The sequence below is a fragment of the Ipomoea nil genome, unplaced genomic scaffold (genome assembly GCF_001879475.1).
Source record: "Ipomoea nil cultivar Tokyo-kokei standard unplaced genomic scaffold, Asagao_1.1 scaffold1317, whole genome shotgun sequence".
Classification (NCBI taxonomy): domain Eukaryota; kingdom Viridiplantae; phylum Streptophyta; class Magnoliopsida; order Solanales; family Convolvulaceae; genus Ipomoea; species Ipomoea nil.
In genome coordinates this window covers 1,370,296-1,383,364 of record NW_017617745.1, presented here as the reverse complement: position 1 = coordinate 1,383,364, position 13,069 = coordinate 1,370,296, and positions in this window count along the sequence as shown.

Here is a 13,069-nt window from a genome sequence, read left to right as displayed (position 1 = left end):
AATCAGTCTACGGTGATTTCACAGCAGCCCGAGGTAATTTCTGGGCGATGGTAAGTCCTTGAGTATCTCACATACAGGTTCTGTCTCTCTTCCCTCTGCAAGTCGTCCCCTTCTTCTCTCGAATGTCTTATGCGTTCCTAGTTTACAAAAGAACTTGGTGTCTATATCCAAACTATGTCAAACTAACTCGGTGTCAGTTGAATTTTTTTACTCTTAATTTTTGGTTAAGGATCGGGCTTCGGGTAACCCTCTAGTGCGAGGTCCGGTCGTGAATGATGTCTAAAGTACCCCTGCTCAGAAGTGTCAAGCCAATGTCACATCCTCAGTTCCTAAGTGGCATCATCAATATGGTCATCCCAATGTCACATCCTCAGTTCCTAAATGGCATCATCAAAATGCCGAAGGCGGTTTGGTCCACTAATTTCTCAAAAAAAATGCTTCTTTAGCTCTTAATTTTGGTTTTTTATGTATTTAGATGGTTTCAACAATCTTTTGAACAATTTTACAACCACTTTTGTAAATAGTTTCTAAGAAATAACTATGGAAACCTTATATTTTAGTACTAAATTTTGAAAATTTTTAATTTTAAAAAAATTTTTTAATTAAAAAAAATAAAAAATAAATAAAAAAATCGGCGCCCTAGGCGCTAGGTGCCCCCTTGGCACTTAGGGGGCGCCTAGCGTTTTTTGCAACATTGAGTGCACCTAAGTGTAAGTAAAATGTATTACAATTGCATGTAAAATGTATTATAGGTGCAATTAAAATTTACACTAAGCATCAATACTAAGTGCACCTGACGTTATAACTAGGTGCACCTATAATTATAAGTAGTTGCACCTAGGTGCATGAATGTTTGCGGGTGGTTTTCACGGGTACTAACTACCCGCTGAACTTCTCGCAAGAACAAAAGCGATGCCAAACAAAACGAATTCAGATCAATAAAAACAAGGCAAAATTACATGCACTTGTAGGTGAAAGTATGTGCACTTGTAAGTGGTTTTACCTGCACTTTTTACTTGCAAAGGTGCACCAAGTACTTGCACATATAACACATTTACATGCACCAAAGTTTGAGTTATTTACGAAAATGGCACCGCGTCGTTTTTTTTTTAAAGTTACATTTGATTCGTTGATCTAGGCACGTGGATGGCTGGCATACATTCTTAATGTACCTTAAAAATAGTTACAAGAAATCAATTTTACTGCACGCATAGCTTTGAATCAATTAAACACTACACACTCACGCACAATCGCACATTAAGCACAAAACTCACGCACCTTAGGCACAAGACTCACACACCTTAAGTACAAAACTCACGCACATTAACATTACACACTCACGCACATTAAGTACAAATCTCAGGCACATTAAGCACAAGACTCACACACATTAAGTATAAAACTCACGCACATTAATCAACCGCACAAACGCACGGGAAGCATTCAACCGCACTGGAACCTTTATATATATATATATATATATATATATATATATATATATATATATATATATATATATATATATATATATATATATATATATATATATATATATATGAAAAAGTTCAAATGCGGCGGGCACTTCCCGTGCGGCGGTGCGGCAGAATTTCATAATACACCAATAGTGTTAACAACATGCACCAACAGTGTAAGGGAAACACAACACAATGAAATGCAAAAAACACCAAAAAATACACAACAAATCCAAAAAAAATACATCATATTACTCACCACCCCCAATGGTGTATTTCCAAACACTGTATAGTGTTTTTAATCACATCTAATGATGTGTTTTTGGTAATGCGTACCTAATTTGTGTGTATTTTTTGTGATGTATTTTTCTAACATTAATGATGTATATTTGTTGAACTATTGATGACGTGTCACCGAAAAACACTGCGCCACGCCCGCTCCACTTTATCTTATTTTGCACTATACATATTAAAATCTCATTTATTAATGGCATTTCTTTCACGCACTTCAAATTATTGAATAAAACAAATATTCAAACCAGATAAGCAAAAGATATAAAAATTTACCCCATAAATAAGTAACATCTTAGTCAAAAGAAGCAACTTTAACTTGATTGATAACTCGCAGATCTAGATCAAATGAATCAAAAGATGAGACATTTTTACTTTGCATTATAAATCACGCTTTCAAAAAAAAAAAAAAAAAAAAACAAACAAACAAACAAAAAAAAAACTCCATAATAAATAGTAAACACTTAAATAAATATTGAATGCTAATGCAATTAAATTGACATTGAAATCATAATTTGTTCGAAAAGAAATCTCATTTTCAAATATCACCTTATGCATGGGGCAACCCTACAAAGTTGGTTATAAACTTATACTGTTGATTCGGTAATCACAAGATTACAAGTTTGTTTCTCAATAGGAGCAATTACCTTATAAAACTTATGAAGGAATGTTTTGCCGCCCTTTGAAATCTTACCCAACACGCAAACATAATTAGTTTTGGTGGGTAGACTTCTCATTTATAGTATTGTTAAATTATTAATTGAGAATTAATTTTAAAAATATTACCACAATCGAGAACCAAATAAAAAGTTAACTCTAAAAAATTAGTCTAAAATAAAGATGGAGAAAAAGGGGTGTGTGGTCATGAACCTTAAAATTTTCTTTACCATAATCGAACCTAATATTCTCTCAACTACTTTTTTCAAAGTTGGCCCGTGACATGTAACAAATTTTTTCTTTTCTTTTCTTTAGTTTTTTAATTAACTTTTCGGTCCTTAATTAGATAGATAGTAGTAATGCACGAGTTATCTACCCCAAATTAAAAATAACAGCCAAGAAATTACCAACTTTTCCTGCTTATAATTAATGATTAATGATGACACAAGATGCAATGAAGCAATGGAATATTGAGAGCGGTGATTAACTAGCCTAATCTTGAAATTAGAAAAAAAAAAAAAAAAAAAAAAAAAACTATACATTAATTGGGTGGCTGCATGCCCACACCAGAAATTGTCACCCACGTACCTAATCCAATGTTTTATAACCATTCTAATTGTCCTAATCCTAACCAAACCTAAGTCAGTCCCTTTGTACTATTACAAGTTGTTTGATTTATTTTATTTTTATTTTTGTGTGTAATTTATAATACACACAAAACATTGGCTCAGCATGCACTAGTTTCTTATAGTAATTTTTTTTTGAATGCTTCTTATAGTAATTTAATTTATCATTGTTTTGTAATTTTATGTTTAAAAAAAAAGTGATAACATACATGCAGATATATGTATGCATATGTCTGTCCATGAGTAACACTATATACTAGAGTTTTCTCTTCTAATATTCACCTCCTTATGTACAATGGCATTATCTGATTGGATTTTGTATGTCATGACTAAGGAATTTTTTTTTTTTAATTTTTTTAGCTCTTGGTGGGATTGATCAATTCATGAACACCAAATTAATATAAAGAATTTTAGTATTATGTCAAGAGCTGAACTTATGACTTAGGAGGCAGAATAACCTTATTCATGCATGTACTCATATTGCAAAGTGCATATTGCCTTGATGAGGAACTTTTGGTTTAATGAATGTTTATAGATGGTGTACCAAACTGATTAAATACATCGGTCCAAGGAAACAACTGGATCAAAGAAGTCGAAGACAGAGGCCCAGCCAGTACGAGACATTAAAAGAGTTTTGATAGGATTAGACCTATTATTGGTAATGTACCAAGGATTGAGCATATCTTGTACATAGCCCAATTTCAATATGATTAGGACTCCGAATGAGTCAGTCTATGATTTCTATTCCTTGTAGGGCTTGTAGCCCAAAATATGTATCAATAGACTCTCCACGCATGGGGAAGAGACAAACAATTCCGATCAATATAACATATTTATTCTCTCCACATATTTTCTCTATATTTTTTCCATATACTCGTTATTTTAACGGTCGTGTTGGCCTGCTGTTAACTATCTAAAAGTCATAAAACTAACATTGGCGCCATTTGTGGGGATCGAAACGAAAAGTTACGTTCCTTCCTCAAACCTGAGATGCAAATTCCAAAATCCTAGATTATGGTGACTACACGATGGCATACTCAAACTGACCGGTCGATCCAAGATCGGTGGGAAACCTTCAGCCGGCCCGCCTCTCGCGCACTATTCGGACGGTCTGTACCCCCACAAGGAGATGATTTGGAAAACCCTCGGGAGGAAGAGGAGGCCCGTTCAACCATATAGATGGTCACTGGCGTCCCTTGGACCTGATTGGTCGGACCCCGTCCTACTGTGTTGGAGGTCGTTGAGCGCCTCCTCAATGCCCTACAATGTGATACATACCAGGAGGCGAGTCCCCACTGGACTCCTCTAGACAAAACCAACTGCGGAGAGCAAATGATTAGGACCGATCGCCCTGGATTTAATAGTAATAAAAAATGTATTGGCATAATTTAGTGCGTTGTTAACTTGTATATATATTGTGTTTTGTCACTTTTAAATTCACAAATTCTTTTTAATTTTTCCTTTCTTCTTCTTTATTTATTTATTTATTTATTTATTTTCCCTTCTTAAGTTGTTAGCGTTGTTAGTATAATAATGGCTACATTGTTCTTACTTTTTTTTTTACTTACAAATTATTTTTTATTTATACATAATGTATTAATTTTTTATATTATATATCATTTATAATGTTTTTTTCGCATAATTGTACTTTATAAAATCATATAATTTTACATTTATTTTGTTTAAAAAAATTCACCGTTATTTGTATTCATTGGCCATTTTTTATTAGCATATTTATAACTAGTACATTATAATTTTGATAATAATCTATTTAACTCTTGCTCCATAAGATATACGCGCACAAAAAAACCATATCAAATGAATATGCGTACGTACGCTTGCTTAGTAACAAAGGCATAATTCTCAACCCGGCCATTTTTGTCAAAGCATATAGTTGAAGACTTGAAGGGCGATTGTCTCGCACAAGAAAATGACACCATTTCCTTTTCTTTTTTTCTTTTTTTTTTTTCTTTCTTTTTGTCACAAAGGAAAATTGTAACCACATAGAATAAACTTGATGATGTGTGATGGCAACCCTAATCAAGTAGGTTAGACTATTGATTTGATAATCACAAAATTACAACTCTGATTTCTAATCGAAACGACCATATTGACCTTCTTTGTTTGAGTCGGTGAATACCCTCAAGTAAAAGTGTCAAACGTTCCATTGGCCCGTTTATTTCTGGACGAGAGTTGGCATGATTTGAAAATAAAAATTAAACTACAGTCCTTTCAATCCATAACCCTAAAAATTTAAAAATTAAAATTATGTATCAACTCATTTAATTTAAGTTTTGTATTTAATTTTGTTTTATAAACTTACATTTTTCAACTATTTAACTTAATATCTATTACAATAAAATTAAGAAATCAATAATCAATAATATAATAACATTAATAAGAATAAGTTTACAAATTCCAACTACTAACTACTGGATAGTAAGAGAAGTTTTTCAATTTGAAACAAATAAAATCTTAACACTTTAAAATATTTTAAAGTGATAATTACTACGGAGTAATTAGTATGCTATACCTAGTTAAAAAGTTAACTAGCTAAATAGTAAATACCTAAGAATTTAATAAGCATAAAACGAATTTTCTAATTTCTAAGGATGTTAATCCCATGGGCCATTACTCCATTTGAGTATATATGTATATTAAATCTTTTTAAAAATGTATGGTCTGACCCAGTTTATGAGCAAACAATTAAATTTCAGTGTTATCCGTAGTATAAAATAGTGTATCCCTACTTACCCATTATAGTAAACATATTGGGATGACCCAACCCAAACGAACCGGGTTTGGACTGGACTTCAGGCTAGCCTATGCATTTGACATATCTACTCTCAGCTATGGACCCGTGTCCAACATGCATGCTGGACACGAGTAACAGTGCTGTTAGTGGCACTGTTATCTTCTACTTTTTTTTTTTTTTTAATTTCAGACCGCTTCATTATAGGAGTATATATTCATAATTTTATTACTATATGTTCATAATTGTAAGTTCATAATGTCAGAGTTCTATGTTCATAATTCAATAACTGTACATTCATACTTCCATAACTGTACATTCATAATTCCGTAACTGTACATTCATAATTCAATAACTGTAACTTCATAATTTTCGAAGCTCCATGTTCACAATTTTAGAGCTCTATGTTCATAATTTTATCACTATATGTTCATAATTGTAAGTTCATAATGTCAGAGCTCTGTGTTCATAATTTTATAACTTACATTCATAATTCCATAATTGTACATTCATAATTCCATAAATGTACATTCATAATTCCATAACTGTACATTCATAATCTCATAACTGTACATTCATAATGGCACAAACGACGTAGTCGTTAACGCCGTTAACGGCGAGACAAAATAAATAAATAAAAAAATTTAACTTGAATGACGCGTTTTCCCTGAAAACGACGTCGTTTTGGACTCGTGTCCACAATGCATTGTGGACACGGGTCCAGGGCATAATTTGCCCAGGTAGTAACTACATGTTTCCCTCGCCACTCAAAAAAAAATTTGATTAAATGTAATAACCCATAAATTATACATTAAAGATAAATTATATATATATATATATATATATATATATATATATATATATATATATATATATATATATATATATATATATATATATATATATATATCCAACCTCCTCATGAGTCATGATAACCAATCACATCAATTAAATCAATAGATGTATGAATGAGATTAATTGGGTAGATTAAAAACGAACATGTGCATATTAGGCATTATGATTTGTATATATTAAGCATGTCCCTATGTTGCACACAACACATGTTTAATATGCACACATCATAATGCCGAATATCCACACGCGCTTTTAATCCTCTAGTTAATCTCATCCATAGATCTATTTTTTTAATGAATGAGATTGGTTCTCATGGAATCATGGGGTGGTTGGTTCTCATAGGAACCTCACCGCGTGTATATATATATATATATATATATATATATATATATATATATATATATATATATATATATATATATATATATATATATATATATATATATATATATATATATATAAAAGCTAATGTTCTAGTGAGACATCATCATCCTGTGAGACTGTGCGCCCTAGCCTCATTCGTCTGTACGTGTCTTCACTTCTACATGTGTTTCTACTCCGTGCGTCTTAGCCAGTTAGCCGCGAAGCTCTGTCCTTCAATTCGTCCGTCGGTCTACGTCAATTCCGTCGAAGCGTCGTGTTGGTCCTAGTGGGTAAGGGGTTTAAGTCTAGAGGAGGGTGAGTAGACTTGAATAAGTTTTGAAAATTTTAACTATTATGTTAAGCAGATCCAATGCGTTACTTCTTTACAATTAACCTTTTGTTGATTATGCAGAACAAAAAATTGTTTTTAACCGCTTTAGATGATTTTGCACGTAATGTTTTGCTCTTTTGAAATGTTAGCAGTTTTGAGTTTAGAAATGAATGCAGTAAAGTAAAAGAAGAGAGAGAGAGAGCTTTATAGTGGTTCGGCCAACTTAACCTACACCACTCTTCTCCTTTAAACTCCAAAGGATGTTTGCACTAATCCCTTTAGTACAAAAAGAACAGTCAAGCCTTGAACACAAAGTCAGCCTTGAGTTTCTTAGGTTTTTCAACTTCAGAAGAGTTTACCCCGCCTCTTTCTACTTCTACCAAGTATTGATACAAGTTTTCAAAGAAATATTTCTTTGATTCTCCAACTAGAAGACTTGGTTCTTGATGTTGAACTTGATCTTCACGGAAATAGAACTTGGAAGCTTTAGAGCAGTTGAATATTTTCTCTTAATTGACCATCACCTTCTTCAGTCTTGAAAGAGGGTATGTATAGGCGTTTTAGAAATGTGTCCATTAGAGGGAAATTTATTTCAAATGTCTATTAACCAGCGTGTAAAGACTAGCAGGTAATTCAGAGGTTAGGTAGACATGTTAGATTTTCTAGCCGTTAGAGACTTATTTTGCGTTGAACATATATTTTTGCTCTACGCAAAATGTCTAGGCTTTTTAAGGAAAATCTTCTTTGGGATGTGAACCTAGAACTCTCTTTGCCTTGGTCACATTCACTAGTGTTTTTAAGGTTTCGAATTGTTGGCTCAAAGAATGTCTCGAGCAGTTCTTTTCGAACGGTTAACTGTCACTATAAGAATTAACGTTTCGAACATTAACACTCTACTACCTCTTGGATACCAATGGTTTTTCTTACCATTCGTTCCACCTTTTACTTCTAAAGGTAGCCCCTTCCACCATTCGGCCTTTGCAACCTTTCGGTCTTGCAGTCTTCTATTCTTCGAATCTTCAACTCTTTGAGGTCTTCATCTTTAAGCTATTCGAAAGATAAATCATTCAAGTTACCATTCGAACTTTGTTGAGATTAACCGAAACGTAACTTTTTGAGTTATCATTCTAATTGTTTTGTCTATCCGAAATGTGACTTCTCGAGTTACTATTTATTCAAATTTGAGCATAAATAATCCTAAGTCTAAAAGACAAAATAAATAAGGGACAAAAATTCCTAACTTTTGATATCATCCAAATCTAAATTACAAATGTTCCTAACACGTTGTCTGCCGGTTTGTGCCATCTACGAGAGGTACATACGAGGCAGTAAGGCAGTAATCCATTGATTATGTGATTCATTAATCATTAATTCATTATTCTATATTTGTATATTCTATCATTTATTGATTTACATTCAAAAATTTGTATTGTTACGTTGTTTGAATGATTGTAAATTTGTGGTATTTCACTATTTCATATTTCATATTTGTTTTTTTTTTTTTAATATTGCTATGATGTTATGAATATTTGTAATTTTTAATTGGTTGCAAGTAAAAATTTCCCCGCAAAACTACCACGCTACCAATGTTTTTTTTTTTTAAATTTGGGGCCCGCCTATGCGCCCTAGGCGTTGGTTTGGCGCCCGACTAGCACCTACTACAAATATATCCCACAAGGAAGCATGAGAACAGATCTAAGCCATATAAAACAAAAGATCATTGATCATCATTAATCTCATGTAATTAACATTCAAAAAAGGAAAAGATTAACATTTCGGGGCAAATTAGTCCTTTGTCTATATAGAAAGTCCATCTACATATGGAAACATTTGAGATTCCCTCCCTCCATTTATTATGCTTGTATTGGACAATCTTTCTTTATGGATTAATGGTGTGTGTGTGTGTGTATTTATTTATTTATTTATTTTGGAGGTTTTTTTTTTTGTTAATATGTATTTCAATGATTGATTTTGATTTGTTCTCCTATGTCATTACGTCGAAGGTGGTGTGGTGTGTTCACTTTTATGCTCTATCATGTGCACTTTGGTATGCTTCAGAAGAACGTATACTATTATGAGTGTGTGGACTAGTGTTGTTGACATATAGGCTGTTTGCGGTTGTGTGTACTCACGTGACCCTTTTTGTGCATTTTACATGAGATGACAAGCATTTATTCGTTCATTTTATAAGTTAGAGACTTTTTTTGGAAATACTTATTGATAATGTATATTGCTTCTTGATGTATGTGAAGTGTATACAGTGTGTAGGTAGAGTAAAGAGTAAATCTCAAAATATTAATTCAAAGGAGTCCTTTATCCAATGTAGTTCTAGCATTTTGTAGAGAGAGTTGAGAGGAATTCTAAGTCTAGAGAGAGAGAGTTTAGTGGAATAGAGAGGAAGAGACCCCACAATGAAGGGCTAATGTCCTTTATATAGGCACTTGACCCACAGACTTTGACCTGAGCCGTTTGACCCCGACCCGACTACAAAACGGGAGCATGGACGCATAGGGAAGTTTAAAACCAGGAAATATTCCCTATCACTTATAATTCTTTACAAGGTAGTATCTGTTCTTTTCACCTCAAAGAATCCTAAGTTAGATACAATTTATTCCTGATTAGTATTACATTTTTCCAACATAAGTATTACAATACATGTTTATATTGACCCGACCCACCTCACGAATAAAGATCGTAAGATAATCTCACAGGAGACTTACCCAATTCTTAATTAAATACACCTTGATAGTTTTTTTTTTTTGGCGATACAAAGAGGAGGAGGGGGGGGGGGGGGGGGGAGGCTGGGCGACAAAAAACAAACTAGCCTACACCATCTCAAGAGTGAGAGGATCACACACAACCCCCAGCTGATCATTATACACAAGATTAACGCATCCAGGAGGTACACAAGATTAACGCATCCGGGAGGAGGTACACCTTGATACTTTAATTGAAAAAGGGAAATGATGCTATTTCTTTCTTTCTTTTATTCGCACATAGATTTTGCGAGGATCATGGTAAAAATCAAACAATGAAGATCTTGTTTCTTAGTGTTGAAAAAAATAGTTTAAAATGGCATAAAATGACATGTCAAGTGGCTATTTTGTGGTACAATTATCAGTGGGGTCCACTTCCGAAATGAGTCAGGTCAAAGTGGATTCGGGTTCTTTGTAGTGAGACGAAGAGATTGATATATTGTACGCTCAAAACGGATAATGGGTGAATGAGATATTGATTCTCAAAGTAGACCCATTGAGTTGGAAAAATGAAGGGAAAAAGTGAGCTTTTGTCACACATTGGTTTGGGAAGAGTCTTTTAGAAGCTTATTGAATGTATGTATAGCATAAAGGCTTTCTTTCGCGCGCAGGGGGGTGCAAATCAAATCTCAAAATGAGATCAAAAAGGCTTGGCCCAAGCCTAATCTCGTGTGCACGTGCACGAATGTCGTCCGGAAATTGGGCTAAGTTATGCCAAGCTGTTACTGAGTTAATTTTTAATTAATTTCAATTTTAAATTTTGAATTAAACCTCATGTTAATGGGTGCCCTTAATTGCCAAAGTAAAGGCTATTCATTCCTTCCCCCCTATATTAGAGAGGATAGAGGCAGCAGATTTTTACTACACAGAAATCTTATTTTCCAGCCTCAAAATACTCTCTACTTCTACTCTTTCTTAGCCAAATTATGTTCAAAACGTTGCTCTAGTTCGCCGGATTCTTTGTTTGGGTGCTCAAACATTGAATAGTAGCAAGTTTTATCTTGGGAAGCCTAGGCTACAACGCTCCTAGCACTTGTGGGAGGTAACAAATAAGGTTTTAAGGAAAGAGTGATCGCTTGACTCTTGCTAAAAGTCCAATACCAAACACAAGTCAATCTCTTCATCTTTCCTTCCCTTTTTCTACAGAAAATAATAATCTTTATATTTTAGAATTATTATTGGGTTATATCAGCGAGATATCCAACACTTAGTAGTGGTGAACATTCTGGGTCTATATATGTTTCTTCTTCTATCCAAAGATTGAATCCCCAACCCCAAGAACTTCACACGTCCTGTCTTGATAGAACATGTGAAAATATATAAATTACGGTAACTCAGTAGACATAGTCAAATGTTAGTGTGCACAAGAGATGTGTCCACTTTGACATAATCCCCATATTATTACTGTCGAGTTTTGAACTTTGATCTCTTCTTCTAAACACTATCACTAAGATAAATCCGTGAGAGCTCCAAGAGAATATTTCTTGCTTTTATAAAATGTTGTTGCCTTGTCATCGTGAGAGCTCCAAGAGAATATTTCTTGCTTTTATAAAATGTTGTTGCCTTGTCAAAGTGAAACGAAGATTCTGTTGACATCTAGTTCCAAAATCTCCATCATAAATGATACCAAGAAAATTTCTTGATTTTCGATCGGAAAAAAGTACATTGATTCAACCCCACTACCACCGTCCCATACAGTCTTTTTTATCTCATCTTATCGTAGTTCTATTATTATTAGGTAGTGTTTGGTTGGAAATTTTGTACCCTATTATAAATTTTGATACTTATTATCATGTTCATTTATCTAGTTTTATTATTCTATTATTAAATTTAAATCTTTTAATAATTATAAAACTCATTATCCTTTTATTCCCTTACTTTTGAATAATGGAATAAAAATAAGAAAAAAATTAAAAAAAAAATAAATTATCCATGCATTAAATATGAAATTTTAATGTATATACACATATATGTAGGCAAATTTTTTTGGACCATTAAAAAATATTTTTTTAATATACAAAAAAATACATATTTGTGTATTGAATGTACATTATATAAAATAATATATTTTCAGTACTCAAATAATGTAGTTTCTCTTAATACAATATACATTTTTAATATACCATACTAAAAGTACATTATTTTATAAAATAATGTATTTTCAGTACTCAAATATTTTACTTTTTATTATGGTCCATAAAATAATGATTGCATATATATGTGTGTATATAATTTTTTTTTTTTGTTAGGCCATGAGGTGTCTTGAGCAAGCCCTAACTGTATTAAGGGTCAAAGTGCGATCTCTCTTAAGGGATGAGAGTGCACGACCACTCACGCCAACCAAGCTAATTGAATTATATACTGTTATATACTTATTTATTTTAATTAATTATTTATTTATTTTAATTTCAATTCATATTTATTACCAAACAAAGAGACGACTCCTACTCAAATTCATTACTATTACCAAATAATTAATTCTCATTACCATTCCGATTTTAATGTTGGAACCAAACGCAACCTTATTATTATCATTACCGAATAGGATAGGATTTTCAAATAGGGTTACTGAATCCACTCAACATTTACATCGACACACTATATAAAGTGGGTAACGGTGTGTAAAGAAATCAAGATATTCGCAAATTACTCAAGTTTGATGACTAAACAAATCCTTGGCTACTATATTGGAATGTGGAAGGGAATGTTTAACAGTATTTCATAGAAGATGAAAGGTTCAGAACAACCAAAAATGCTTATTGAAGGGACATGAGGAAGTTTTCTATTTTTCTTACAAAAATCATACCAAATGTAACACTACATAATGGTTTATAGAAGAGCTGCTTGAATGCTCACTTTTACTGTCTGCATCAAATGACTTAAGATGTGTTGGGAACCATGAAAATGATTTTTAGAAAATGATTTAAAAAATATTTTTTCTGTTTTGGTGTGTTTGATTCATTTTT